The 14,851-nt window shown below is 37.9% G+C and overlaps 1 protein-coding gene and 1 long non-coding RNA gene across 18 annotated transcripts in view; one reads left to right on the top strand and one right to left on the bottom strand.

Moving 5' to 3' along the window:
• Hdac9 (histone deacetylase 9) overlaps window positions 1-14,851 on the bottom strand; it is an 824,691-nt gene that overhangs the window by 60,842 nt on the left and 748,998 nt on the right. The gene's annotated exons all lie outside the window — the stretch shown is intronic.
• The window catches only part of LOC143443864 (uncharacterized), a 42,208-nt gene that overhangs the window by 1,543 nt on the left and 25,814 nt on the right, over window positions 1-14,851 (top strand). For both annotated transcript variants that reach the window (XR_013113183.1, XR_013113182.1), the window contains exon 2: window positions 8,114-8,228. This is a non-coding gene — a long non-coding RNA (uncharacterized LOC143443864). The remainder of the gene's footprint in view (window positions 1-8,113; window positions 8,229-14,851) is intronic.

Below are 14,851 nucleotides of genomic sequence, written 5' to 3'. Positions count from 1 at the left end.
CAAAGTTATTAGTGCTGCATTCAAAGTGCCAATATTTTCTGACTAAAATGGCTCATATATCCATGACAAAAGCACTCTTGTGCAAGCTTTCAATTACATTAATGAATATTGAGAAACAATCTACTTGGAATATTTTGTATTTTTTCATATAACATACCACTCTATCAAAATCCTCTCATTGTTTTGCAAACTAACCCTCAGATCTAGGCACATTCCAAGTTCAGTACTGCATCATTCGTGGCAGTACCCCCAAACTCAGCTCACATGGTACCATTTGCAACTGACTATTCACAGCAGTGCATTCAACAGTCTCTTCTATGCATTTTATGGTTACTTCCTAATAATTCTTTAAAACTATTTGGTATTTTTACATGTGTAGTATGTGCAACATACTATCAAAGTTATTTTTTCTTTCCTTTGAAAAACATCATAGAAAATGTCACTATTGTGACTCATCACAAATGTTTCTCATGAACAGGTGATAATTCAATCTTTAGAATGTCAGATAAGTATCAGCTATATTGTAAAGGTTTGGGGAATGGTAGTTTAAAAAAGAAAAAGCTAAATCGTCCCTTCTATAGTATTTCGGAATGTGTGTCTCTTTGCCAAAAGCATTCTCTGGAATTGTATTTCCCAAATGACCTTGGTTTTTAATTTCAAGACCCAAATACCTGATTTTAAAAGATAAGTATCTACCCTCGAGGCAAAACTGATGATTTCTTATTTTTCCTGCCTTAAAAAGAAGCTTAGGGACTCTCGAAATGACAGGTTTCAAGCAACCATTTAATTTAGATTAAATTAGACAGCAATTGTATGTTAAATAAATATGAAATAGCCCTGGATATTTTTTAAAGATCAAGAACTCTGTAATATATAGGTTATTATTACATATTTGTTATTGCTAATTTAAACAATAAATAACCCTTTAATTAAAACACTTACGGAACGTTTGCAAAGGAAAACACAGCACTTAGGAAGTCTTGTGAGAATCTAATATGTCTAACAAAGTCAGTATAGAAACTAGCCCAGTACTGAGTAGGGAGGAGGAAATGTACCATGTAAACATGGTCAAAACTCTTCCTACACTATCTTTTAAAACATTTGGCTCATTCTGTATGCAAATAGCATAAAGGCTTTGCTTCATATATTGACTACCCAACTGATTTTGTTCTCTTGTAGGCTATTCCCCTTTGTCTTTTTCTTTCTTTTTTTCATTTTGATAGCTGAACATAGGAAGTCTTTTTCATACCCTGTACACATCAGCGCTTTTACCATAACTATTATAATTTGAAGAAGTGTTAATAAACATTACCAAGAACATTCTCCCATGCCTTTTAGGTCACACTGTTTTATGCTTTTCCAAGTTGGAGGTATGGAATATGAAAATGGCTCATTCCAGAAGTATTAAGATTCAAGTTATGCTTTCTTGGTGAATAAACCCCTGGTTTCAACTTATGTTACATAAGATACGGTAAAACTTGCACAATGTTACAGAAAGAATATTTCACAAAGGGTGGCAACACTGTAGTTCAAATACTTCAAAACCACTTAAGGGATCTGAAAGATGATGGGATAGAGTGACTGTGGAGAGAATGGAGTAACAGGTCCAGATTCAGGCTGGGCAGATCAAAGATTAAGAAAAGTTGTTGGGACTTTGGCAACTAGCTGCATATGTACTAAGTCACGAAGAAGCATGATCTGCTGGCCATTCTAGAATCGATAGAAAAGGGACATCTTGAATATCTTTCAACAAGAGTCTGTAATGAGATTAGGCAATGGAATTTCAAACCAAAGATACTCCCAGATGTCCTAGCCCAGGAGTCAAACAAGAACACACCAGGGATGAGTAGCTGTGGGATCTACGGCTCCTTGAAAAGAGCAGTTCAGATTTTCAAGCATACTTAAAAGTTCATAATCTGGATATTAACAGACAGATCCAGACAATGAAAAATGATAGGATCTTATTAAGATATAATTATATATTTTTTAATTGAACCAAAAGTTCAATAGTTTCTGGAAACAAAAATAACAACTGGGTGTTTAAAATTGTCTAATTAGTCATGGATGACCACAGAAATTCAAAGTGACTGTTACAGGAATGTGGCTCCTCTCAAAAGCTGGGTAGTTCTTCATCATCACTTCCAACCTCAGGCAGATTCGTTAAAGAGAAATTGTTTTTCTTAAGAGGCCCAGCTGTTGTCCAACAGTTGGTTAAACCCTCCCAAGACACTTGTTGATTGTTATTTACAAAAAATTGTTAGCTGCTAGAAAAGATTATTATTATTATTTTTTGCCTTGTGACCTTCAGTCACAGAATCAGCGTAGCACCACAAATTGGTAATGGATAATACTGACCAACAATTACAAAGGGTACTATCACTGAATTCTAGGTGGGGTTCTATGGACATCTAGGTAATTGGGCCAGCCAATTGTTATCTTTTCTTTCTCAAGGAATCTTAGAAAAAGTCTTGGATTAAATCAGTATTTCTTAAAGTGGGAGTTAACCTTTTGACTAATCAAAACCACATGGCAGTGTCTTAAAATGCAGATTTCGAACCCCATCCTAGACAAAGTGAATTTTGAGAACTCTGGGAGACCCAGCATCCATATGAAATGCATCCCTCTGCAGAGGCTGCTTTGTTCTTCATTGGCTCCTCTACTAGCACAGAGCTTGGAGAGTCCTCTGACTTTTGAAAGCCTTGTCTAGACATGACATCTGGGTTCAATTTTTTATATCATTTATATTTTTGTAATAGTCAAGAATTTAAGCCAACCAAGAAACAAAGAAAAAATAAACAAATAAACAACAACCCCAAGCAAAACAAATCCAGTTTTTTTTTATTGATAAGATAACCTAGACATCATGATGATTGCAGGGGAGTGTGCTGCAATTACCCATTGGGAATGTCAAGTAATTATCACAGCTCCGTATTAACAAGCCAACTTCTCCCCACACCAGTTGCATACCAGTCTCCTTCAGCTGTAGTCTTTCTTCTTCTTAACCCCATGAACTTTGTATTCTTGAATGGCAAGTCACAGATCATCTGTATTAATGATTCCTTCTTAAGTCTTTGACTTGAGGGCTTCATCCTAACATTGAAATGTCTCTATGTATAAGAGAAAATGTCATTGGGGGTTCTGTCTGACTACTGGAGGTGGTCTTTTCAGGTTCTATATCCCCACTGTTGGGCATTTTGGCTAAGGTCACCCACATTGAGTCCTGGGAGCCTCTCCATCCCAGGTGGCTGTGACTTTCAAGAGGTCTTGCCTACCTTCACCCCCTGCAGCTGCATATCTCCATTCATTCTCCTGGCCCTCTGGGCCTCCTTCCCGTCACCCATACCCTACAAAACTTGACCCAAAATTGCTCCCATCTAAAAGAAATGGAGGGGCAATAATAGGACAGTGACTGAAGGAATGGTTGACCAGTGACAAGCCCAACTTGAGCTGGGCAGGTACCAGCCCTTGACTATTACTAATGATATGTTGTGCTTGCAGACATGAGCCCAGCATAGGGGTCCTCTGAGAGGCTCTACTAGAAGCTGACTGAGACAGATGCAGATACTCACAGCCAAGCATTGGATGGAGGTTAGGGACCACTATGGAAGAGTTAGGGGAAGGACTGAAGGAACTGAAAAGAATGGCAACCCCATAGGAAGACTAACAGTGTCAACTAACCTGGACCTCAGAGCTCCCAGAGATTGTGCCACCAACCAAAGAGCACACACAGGCTGGTCAAAGGTCCCCAGCACATACATAGCAGAGGGGTACCTTGTCTGGTCTCAGTGGGAGATGTACCTAATCCTGCAGGGTAGGGGGATACCCAGTGGGGAACCCTCTCAGAGGTGAATGAAAAGAGGGAAGAACTCTACAAGGAGGCATTGGGAGGGGGGCAACTTTTGGAATGCAAATAAATAAAATAAGAAAAAAAAGAAAAATATCACAGAAAATTTCAGAATTCTATACCTGTGTGTTAAACTGGAGTGAGTGGTAAAGGAACTTTTTCTTTTTACTTTTTCTGTTAGGAAGAATTTTTCTGAGTTTTGCCTGTCACAAATTATAATATTTAAGGAAACAATTTACTAATATTTCAGATTAGTCTTGATTATAATGCTAGTCCTATTGTGAATTAAGAAACATAAAATGCCTCTGTTGAGTGGCATTTTTGTTAACATTTGATTTCTTTGGGTTTATTTTAAAAAATAATCTCTGCTCAACCAACTATACAGCACCCTACCCTCCAGTTTCCCCAACTGTTTCTTTCTTCCTGATGTGGTTGTAAGGATCTCTGCTACTCCCTGCTGAGAACTGTTATTTCTCAAGTCCAAGACTGTTTCCATCCCTCTGCTTCCCCCCACCCCCACCCTGGGAGCTCTTCCCATCCGTGAATTCTTCTAATCCACACTTATACCCCACTTTACTAAGGCAAACATTGAACACTATATCTTCTCTTACACACTTTTCCCAGTTCTTGTCTTCAATCATACACTACCAATAAGCTATTTCTTTGTAGACTCACTAGCAGAAGTGCTCAAACTTTGGGGGCACATTTATATTTACTCTGGGACACATACAATCTTTGCAGGCTATAGATTGGATCCATCAGTAACCAGACTAATTAATGGATCACCCCTCTTTCTCAGTTTCTCCCATCCTTATATCTTGACCATAGAGTTAATGACAAAAATAGCTCAAAATATGCAATAACACACAAGACTACACTACTTGACTTGGAACTCAACTTCCCAATATGCTATTGTTGTCAAACTGACCATTTCAAAGAGGCTTTCTTTAACACAGTGAACAGCTCAAGATTTCAGAGTATGAATTCCAACTATTTCACTACCATCATTGGCATCTAATACATATTCTTCAATATACATATCCATTTTATCTTCTAAAGTAGAGAAATAATATTTCAGCATTACAGTGAATTCCTAATTATAGCACCTACTGATAACCTCATACAAGGACATAGCAAATGCCAGTGAATATCAGGGGAAAGCATATGATTATTTTTATCACTGTCAGTCTCTCCTGTTCTTTTAACCTATGGTTAGTTCATGATTCAAAAGCTAGCTTTGGCTGGGAATCATGGCTCATGCCTGTCATCCCAGCTTTTGGATGGGATTGCTGCAAGTTTGAGGCCAGTCTGGGCTGTGCAAGGTGGTTTTAAAAAGTCTTAGCAATAAAACAAAACATTGTACAAAAATTAGAAGAAAAAAAATCCCAGACTCTAAAATGCTAAAAAGGAAGGGGGAGGGAGATAGGGAAGGGAGAAGGAGGGGAGAAAGGAAGGGAGAGAGGAAGGAAGAAAGGAAGGAAGGAAGGAGGGAAGGAAGGAAGGAAGGAAGGAAGGAAAGAAGGAAGGAAGGAAAGAAGGAAGGAAGGAGGGAGGAAGGGAAGGAGGGAGGGAAGGAGGAGGGAAGAAGGAAGGAGGGAGGAAGGAAGCACAAAAGGAGGGAGGGAGAAAGGAGGGAAGGAACATAGGGGGGGAAGAAGAATTATTTTGGTTGTTCCCTTACCACTGTATTCAGATGAATTTCTCTGAGCACCTTTCACTTTGCTGGCAAGTTTACTTTAATCAGACACTGTATCTTCTGTTATATAAGTCATGTGTTGTTTTTAACTTAACTTTGGGATTCCCACTTTTTGCACACTAGCTAGTAAGCCAGTGCTGGCATATTCAGTGAACACAGTGATGTCTGTTTGCCTCCGCATCCTGACATCTAGAGAGACATCTGGATCAGATGGTGCCCAGGAAGGAATCTGCATCCTTCCTCATAACAGACTACAACATCCTCCCGATGCCTGGTCTGGGAGATCATCACTCTGCATTCTCTTTGTTCTTTCCCAAGGAACTTAGGAAGATTTCATGTGGGCTTGCTTTGAAGGCACTCCTGCTAACTTTTATTCTTTTCTCCCCACCTTACATGCTTACAGAACTGGAAGGGTGAACACTACACATATATCATCGGCATTTGGGCATGATATACTTTCACAATATAATTTAACATCAACCAATATGGAGTCTACCCCACATTCAGGGAAGCATCTTAAAGTCCGGAAATAAACATTCTGGGATGCCCTGCAAGCCAGATGTGCAGAGCAAGCCAGATGTGCAGGCTGTTAGATGGCATTGTGGAATAAAAGAGAATAAACTCAAGCCCATTAAACTTAGATATTCCCAGAGCGGCTTGCTTTTTTTTCTGCTCTTTGCAAAGTTGTGACAGGAAGCCCGTTACCCCTTCTTAGCTATTTAGCCATACTCTGTTAATATCGATTAAGACAGGAAGCCAGGGGCATGATTGAGATCAAGGCTGTGATAGGCAGGTAGCAACTTGTAACTAAACTAAGGCAGGGGTCTATGAATGTGTTTCTTGTTGAAGCCCAGTCACTTCTCTCCTCTTTCAGTCTCATCTCACAATTCACCAAAATTCAACACCACACTATCTGATTGTAGTGTTGGTGAGGAAACCATGTTGGCACTGTGAGATTCCGTGTCCTTCCTCACTTGGTCATTTGAAAGGCTAAGACATTTCTGTAGATGGTAAGAAAAGCGTTTTGCAGTGATGAGCCTGATTCACTCAAAAACCAGCCCTCTGGGTCAAAAAACTCTGATCATTCTTTGTAATACTCCAAGAAGTGGCTGCCAAATTTCTGGCTAGTGACTGACGGTTCATATTCACGCTGGTGCACTTTCAAACACAAACCATCCCCAGCCTGTCTTTGTTCTTTTCGAGATGTCTGTTTCCATCATCCTAAGAAAATGCAAGAACAGTCAAACACAGGTGTGTGGGCGTGGCCTAACAACTTAGGTTCATTTCTTTTTTCCTTTCTTTTTTCTTTTTCTGAGGGGAGTTCTGTTTTAATGTACAGGGAAAAGTCACAAAGCCTGATCCCAAAGCTTTGACATGCTCTCTAGCTGTCTGACATTCCTTCTGAAGTCCATGGGAATTCTACACTCCATAGGGCCTGGGCTGTAATTGCTAAATGATGAAATATTCAAGGGAAAAGAAACTTAATGTTAACGCATAGGGAGGGAGAGACCTAAACGCAGAAAAAGTGATTTTGTTGTTGTTGTTGTTATTGGAAAAAACGGGTGTTTAAACAGCACATTTATTTCGTTTTAATTTCTGGGCTGTCAGACGTCAACTCTGAAGCCCTGATTCGGAACACATGCTGGGCCCCTTTGAAGTTCTGACTGCTTTAAAAAAATAACAATGGCAGAAAGATATAAAGAAATTAAACTGCAGCATAATCATAAAACAGAATCTCTGGGCTCCTGATGTACAAATTTTCTTTTTTTCCAGGTTTTCCAGCCTTTGTTTTTAAATTCCTATTAAGAATCGTGACTTATATACTTTCTATTTCCTCCTTAAGCTTAATATTCACCTATTGCCTCAAAAGTCGGGCATTTTATTTTTATTTTATTCAGCTGAAAAGAAGTTTATTGTGTCTTTTTAAAGCAAGACAGGAATAGGAAAATCCAGAGAAATTTGCTAAATGGCATCTTTTACATTTTTTTAAAAATAAAAGCCATAGAGATTATGTTTAGCTTTTAAAGAACCCAACTTCTGTTGGTATAAGGACAAAAATGTGAAGAATTTTGAATCAGGCCAAAGAAAATGTCTATCTGGATTTCATGTTCTAATGATAAAGGTTCAGATTTCAAGAGTACTCAATTAAACTCTTCCCCATGTTTGCCATGTCTGCCATATTGAAAGCCCATAATCCCATATCTGCTTGTCTAAATCATGTAAACTGAGTGAATATTATCAACCAGTTTATACATACACCTTTATAAGTCTAAATGTGTATATGAGTTCTTCAACACTCAAACCACCATTGTCACCCTTTATTATTACCTGTAATTTCTTTCAGGTTTTCTTTTTCTTAAGTAATTATTTATAACCCTTCCAAATACTGCTGTTCTTTATTCAGCCTCTTTCCCTTTTAACAGTAAAACTCCTATCCTAGAGGTTCTTTGTGTATTCTCTATTCTAAATGAGCTCTATCCCAGTGTTTTAAAACCATCATTTTTCTGATAAATTAACCATCAGTACAGCTATAATGGACGCCTACCATTTTGTTGTCAAATTCCACTCTATAGGCCAATATGCACTGTGGAGTCAAAATGATCACCCATGCACAGCAGTGTCCTGCTGAGACTGTCTCAACTGGCTCCTGAAACCTAATTGCTGCATTGTTAGAATTTTGTGTACCAGGTATGTAACAGCTGCCATTAAATTCTGTATTCATAAGCTTGCAGTTTACAGATTATATTTTAAAGGGCATGAACAACCCCAACCTCATCACTTCCTGATTGCAGAAGAATATTTGCTATGTTTTTATGTTCTAGGGTTATTTGTGTTTACTGTATCCAGGGGGAGGAAAGTCTGTGTTTTTTCCATCGTATGTGTCTTCTAAACTCATGCTAGTGACTCCCACGTTGGCAGCTTCACACTGGGTAGCTATGTATCTATCCATCCGAGGTGACAAAGAAGGGAAACCTACTTCTCAAGGTTTTACAGAATGGGAAGTCCAAGGTTAAGATGTGAAGAGGTCTGCTATGTAGGATACTCCATTTTCTCGTTCATGGTAGACAATTCTTGCTGTGCATAGGTTTAAAAGCTGTGAACTCTGGGACCTCTCTTGTATCGGGGTGCCAGCTCTGTTTCCAACAGTCCTGTTGCCCTTTATTCACCCATCTGTCTATGGCTTGACCTTTTAGTATTTGTCATTAGGTTTCGACGTGTCAGTTTTTGACAGACACAAACACTCAGGCCACAGCAGTGGGATGATTCTTTTTTTTTTTTTTTTTTTTTTTTTTTCTTTTCTTCATCACTGGAAGAGTTCTTTTTGAATTTTTCATCAGCACCAGTCATGAACTAACAAGTACTCCATCTAAAACATTCAGAAAAGCTCATTTAAAATTCTCACCTTATTTTAACGACGTGACCTGAGTATTTAAAATACGAGCCAAAGGTAAAACTGGTTTTTCTTTGCATTCCTTTTTTGCTGATTATTAAACAGCCACACCTAGATGCACCAGTATCTTTCTACTTTCCTACAGGTTGGACCTGCTCATGCTTGCTCAACTGTGTGTTCTGCTTTAACCCCATCAGTGCTGTCAACACAACAACTTTCACTTCTCAGTCTCACTCTCTGTAATCCTAACTTTGCCTTTACCGAGAATAAAGCTGTATTTTCATATCTCTGGAAACTGCTTCTCATATCTTTAATGGAAACACACATGCTGTGTGATGTCAGCAGTAATTGGGGAGGCTAGTATAAAATTCCTCCTGTCTGGCACCGAATCAGCTCCATGTGGTCCAAGTGTAACAGGAATAAAATTATACCTATTATCTTCTTAAAGGAGGGGTTCAAACTGTGTATTGCTATGTCATTATCCTAAAATTTGGGATTGGTGTCTAGAAGGGAGGTACAAAGGATGTCAAGTAGCCTAATCCTTAAGCATTAAATAATCATCACATGGATTGCCAAACTTCCTCCCATTCTACTTAGATAACAACCCCCGTCTAAAAGTGAAAAACATTTTTATGCCAAGTGTTTCAATCCTGCTATTTTGATATGGGTGACTGTATTGAATACAAACAGACTTTAGACATAATAAATGTCTTTCTCTGGAAGGGATGTGGGAGAGATTTGGATAGGAAGTGGACGAAGTTTGACCAGAGACAACAGCCATGTGTTGAAAAGATTGACTTTACACACCCTTGCATAGTCTTCGGCCTGGTCCTCATGGTGGCTTGATTCCTTTCATGTTCAAAAGAGAAACACAAATTTTAAGGAGGATAGAAAATACTTATTTGTAGATGTTATGGACTAATAGTACCCTTACTACTAAAAACTCCATATTAGTTTTCTTTTTGTTTTGAGATGGAGTCTTATCCTATGGACAAACTGGTCTTAAACTCTCCAAAATCCTCTGCCTTACAATTAATCATAGGCATATGGCACTCTCCGTGGCTCTAGACTAGTAGTTCTCTCAACATGTGGATAGCAATCCCTTTGGGGTCGGCTGAGCCTTTTCACAGGGGTGACATATCAGATATCCTGTATATCACATATTTATCTTATGATTCATTATAGTAGCAAAATTACAACTGTGAAGTAGCAATAAAAATAATTTTATGGTTGGGGTCATCACAAGATGAGGAATTATATTAAAGGGTTGCAGCATTAGGGAGGCTGAGAAACACTCTCTTGACAGTATTTTAATGGTTAAGGTTTAATATTTGTGGTGCAGGGGCAAGGCAATTTCTATTATGAAAGGTGGCTATAGCATTTTCTAGATGCATGAGCATAATTTTCATGATTTATAATAGTTCTACTTTAAGTCTGCCTGGTTTAACAGTGGCCTCTCTTGGTGCCATTGCTGTGCAATAGAACACTCTAATTGTCACTAGGATCTTTACGATGAATGATACCAGATACCCTCATTTCTCTCATGAAGCTAACAGATCAGTAATATTTCTGAATCGCCAGTCTGTTAACATTTAAAATCAGATAATGTGTTGCTATGGAGAAGTGACCTATGCATTGTAAATTTTCAATTCCATGTCTTTCTCTTCCCATTGTATGCTAGCAGCACCCTCTAGTTGTAATAGTCACAATCATCCCAGACCTTGTTGCCAAACAGTCCATGGTGTCCACAACTTACATATAGCAAAGAATCACCAAATGTGACTAATTAAAAAAAAATCAAGTCATAATAGATTCTCATATTTCCTCTATAAATTGATGAAGATAAATTTATAATAATATTTTCTCTACTTATTGTATATTTATAGTTCTTACATTTTAAAATATCACCCCACTTGATTGTCATTAGAAGTCTAGGAGTATAGGATTTATGTCTATTTTTTACAGATAAGAAAACTGAACATAAGAAAGGACATTAATTTCTCAAAGATTACAAGGCTATAATGACCTAAGTATATCTAAACTTCAATATTCAAACAACAGTCATTGAAAAGTTAAACTGTGACTATGTAAAGGTACCATAAATATTGAGATTCTTATTCTTTTTGGTATCTTTATTTTAAGAATATTTTCTCTAAGAATCTATCTAGTTTATGAGGTACCAGCATTTAAGTGGTAAAGTTTTTCTGCTATATGTTAGGCTACAATGTAATTGGGTCTTTTACTTTAAGATAAAGTAGAATATCATAATGAAGGTGAAAACTAATATACAATTATACATGTTATGCATGTATAGTAAAATATATTGTGTGCTACACACAGATGTGAACTTGCTTATAATTAATCTCAAGGAAGTTTCCTTGAGCACATACTCTCAAGGTTTATCACCATGTGATGATGCTAAACTTGACTAGACCCCATCCTCTTAAATATCACTATTCTACTGACACTTTGCTGCTCACCTAAGAGTAAGATGGACACATGTGGTTTGTAAGTTATGCTGTGCTGAATTTTCTTTCTGGAATTATGTGATGCACATCATTGGGCTGTATAACACTAAGGACTGTTGTTCCACTCTTGTTCAGGGCTCTTCTCAAAAGGAAGTGTCAAGTGTCATAATGATGCCACAACTGGATTTTACTGTTTTTTTTTTTTTTTTTTTTTTTTTTTTTTTTGGTTATGGGAGAACCAGCTTCTCATTAAGTTTTCTCTATCTAATAACATCACAGAGTCTATAGAGGGTATTTATTCTCAAACAAAAGTAACAGGCAGTGATGTACATACTTTCAATATAGTAATTAATGTTGAATTGACAATAGTAACTGTACATGTTAAGGACGCAGGGAGCACATACCCAATGCATTAAGTTCAGGTCAAAGTTGCTGGTGTAAACTCATTTTTTTAAAGCAAATACTCAGATTCCTCTTTACTAGCTATTTTGAAATATCCCATTGGCTGTTGTCAGGCATCATCATCCTGATATCAACAGAACCTTACAATACAAGTTGCTTCTTCCATCCAACTGCACCCATATGTGCATTTACCATACTACCTCCATCTTCCTCCCCACACCTTCCCAGGCTCTGAAAACCAGTAAATCTCTTTGAGATGACATTTTTAGCTTCCAAATATAAGTGAGAACATGTGGAATTTATCTTCTTGTGCTTCACTTATTTTTTCCATCCATATTGCTGCAGAGTGCAAAATTAACTCCATTTTCACAAATGGATAAGATCTATTGTGCATACATACCACATTCTTTTTTTTATCATTTCACCAATGGAGATCTGGAGTAATACAATGTTGAAATGTATCATAGCATCATGATGTGTGCATTCTCTTTAAGCAAACCTTCAACACTTGGGTACATGCACTTCCCATTACTGCTCACCTAGTGACAAAGACACGTGGCAGCTACTCTGCTTACTGTTCTGTTTGGCAAACATTTTCCAAATCACAGCCTTCTAGTAAGTTAGATGAACTTCTCTTCTTCTCTCCCCTGGAATGATTGGGTTTCCATTTTAAAAATTAAGAAGAAAAAATGTGTCTTCTTGTGTTCTGAATGGATCACAATGCTGGAGGACAGATCTCCTTGGACATTAATTGATCTGTATTGAAACCTGTCTATGCTTCTTGTAATTTCTAAGATGCTAAATATGCATTCCATAGACCATTCTTGCTCATGTAAGTGTTCTTAATACGAAAAGAAAACATCTTCCTACCAGCCTAGGTCCTCTCCTTTCCCAAGTTTACACATAAACTCTATTTTTCTAGGACATAAGTTCTAGGTTGTCATTGCTCCAAATAAAGGCTTTCATGAACTTAAGAACTTTAGTAAAGATGCAGTGTATTTGTGATCATATTAGCTATGACTTCATCATTGCTGTCTATGGCCATTAAAGTTCACTCTCTGTGTCCATTGAAGAGTGGTCAGATTGCTACATCTGTCAGTTAATGAGGAGGCTGCTCAGGTGACTCAATCTAACTGTATGTAGATGGAAGGCTACAAGTGAGAGCTCTAGAACCCCCTCTGGACATTTTGGGCATTGTGAAGCAGCAGAGGGACGGTTCTTCCTTCTCCTTTCTTGAGTATGCTCTTTTTCCTATTTAGCTGCCTTTCCCCCCCATCATGAATCAATCCTATTTATAACCGAACATCCTTTGCTAATGTTACTTTGCCAGTTCATATATTTGTAGCAAGGAATGAAACTGTATTTTCTTAACAACTTAATCTATAGTTATAAAATTACATGAAAAATGTACTTGGAGAAGAACTATATCCAATGGTTATCTCTAATAAGGCAAAAATCCCCCCACACACAAAAAACCCCCCAAATTTAGGGATATAAAAAGAGTAACCTGTGGACATCGAAGAAAGGAGAGCTGAGTGATGCGTTAAAAGGCTGAAGCCTAAAGTGTAAATGGTGGGGTACTTTTAGTATTGGTGTGCTCCGTGTCTCTTTCACCTATGACGGGAATATTTTTAACTTCTTATTAAGTTATACAGACTTCCACATGACCTAAGCTTGTAGGTCAGCTTGTTCATGGAAAAAAGGCTTTTAGAGTATACTTTTACATTAGAGTTGGCTTTTCACGAGTTCCCAATGAGATTCTATTTCTGTCTCAAGTGGCTGACAAGAGAGAGAGAGAAAAAAAACCCAAAGGGTTTCTCATTTGCTTATTTTAAGTGTCTAGCAAGTAAGAAGCCCAAATAATTGGTAAGCTGGTGCAATGGTTTAAGGATCAATGGACTTTAGAACGAAGTCATCCCACTATGCACTTGCAAATACACGATAGACTCTTCAAGGGTGAATCTTTACACTTTCTTAATACAGTGTGCTGACCTTCATACACAGAGGTGTGCTTTCATTTGGTAGCTACATTGGCTTTTTCTTTTAAAAAATGTTAGGTATGTGAAGAAAAGTAAAGTAGATGTTTTGTAATCATGTCCTACATTTATCATAAGAATATATAAAGCAGAGGAAAATTTTGCTATTTAGGTTAATTCCTACCACATTATCCCTAAATTATATAGATTTGGTAAATGCATATTTTTATCATGGTATTTTTAGTGTTTGCTTGTTCCAATATTTGGGTGTTCAGGGAAAGATAGGAATTTTGCTTGCTGCAATTGTGAGCACTGAAACTGTAGAATCTCTGATCCCAGTAGGAGCCAGCATTTTTCTGGTACTAGGGCCTTCGCCAGTTGTGTGGAGGTCATATAGAGGTGAACAGAGTATGAGGTATCTGGCTCCAATTCCTTTTGGAACTTTAAAGTGACTCCAGATTAATAAAATGGAGAGATGGGGAGAGGGAACAGCAAACCTGACTACAGAGATCTCTTGGCGGACAAGCCAAGTGGTACATTCCTGACTGACGGTGACTGACAGTGATGGAGGAAAAAGGCTGAAGAATGGAAGCTCTGTTGTATCAGTGTAGAGAGAAAGAATAAATGAAAACATTTGGCAGAAAGATAACTAAAAACATGGGAATACATACTTGGCTAAATGGATGAAAGAAAGAAAAAAAAACCTATTATGCTCTTTGCGGATATGAAAACTCACCCTTTCCATGGTCAAATCCTGGCAGCCATGGGGTAACGACAATGAGGAAATTAAAAAGGCTAAATAGAGAAACTCAACGGTTGTTCTCAGAGAGTGGAAGGCAGGAAATTCCAGTGTGGCTCTATTTAACACTGGCCAGAAGAATATGAAATAAGTAAGTTATGGGAGGTGAAAAATGGGCTTCAAGTGGAAGGATTGTTGTTGACTGATGTTGTTCTAACATGTGCCATTGCTTTGGCACCATAAAAGTGTTTTATTGTCATTACACATATTTGTTTATTTTATGTGTGTGCATGTGCTTGTCACAGAGCATGTGTGAAGGTCAGAGGAAAACTTGC

The sequence above is a fragment of the Arvicanthis niloticus genome, chromosome 11, assembly GCF_011762505.2.
Source record: "Arvicanthis niloticus isolate mArvNil1 chromosome 11, mArvNil1.pat.X, whole genome shotgun sequence".
Lineage (NCBI taxonomy): Eukaryota > Metazoa > Chordata > Mammalia > Rodentia > Muridae > Arvicanthis > Arvicanthis niloticus.
Note: the sequence above shows the minus strand (reverse complement) of the source record. Positions and strands in the feature narration are given on the sequence as shown.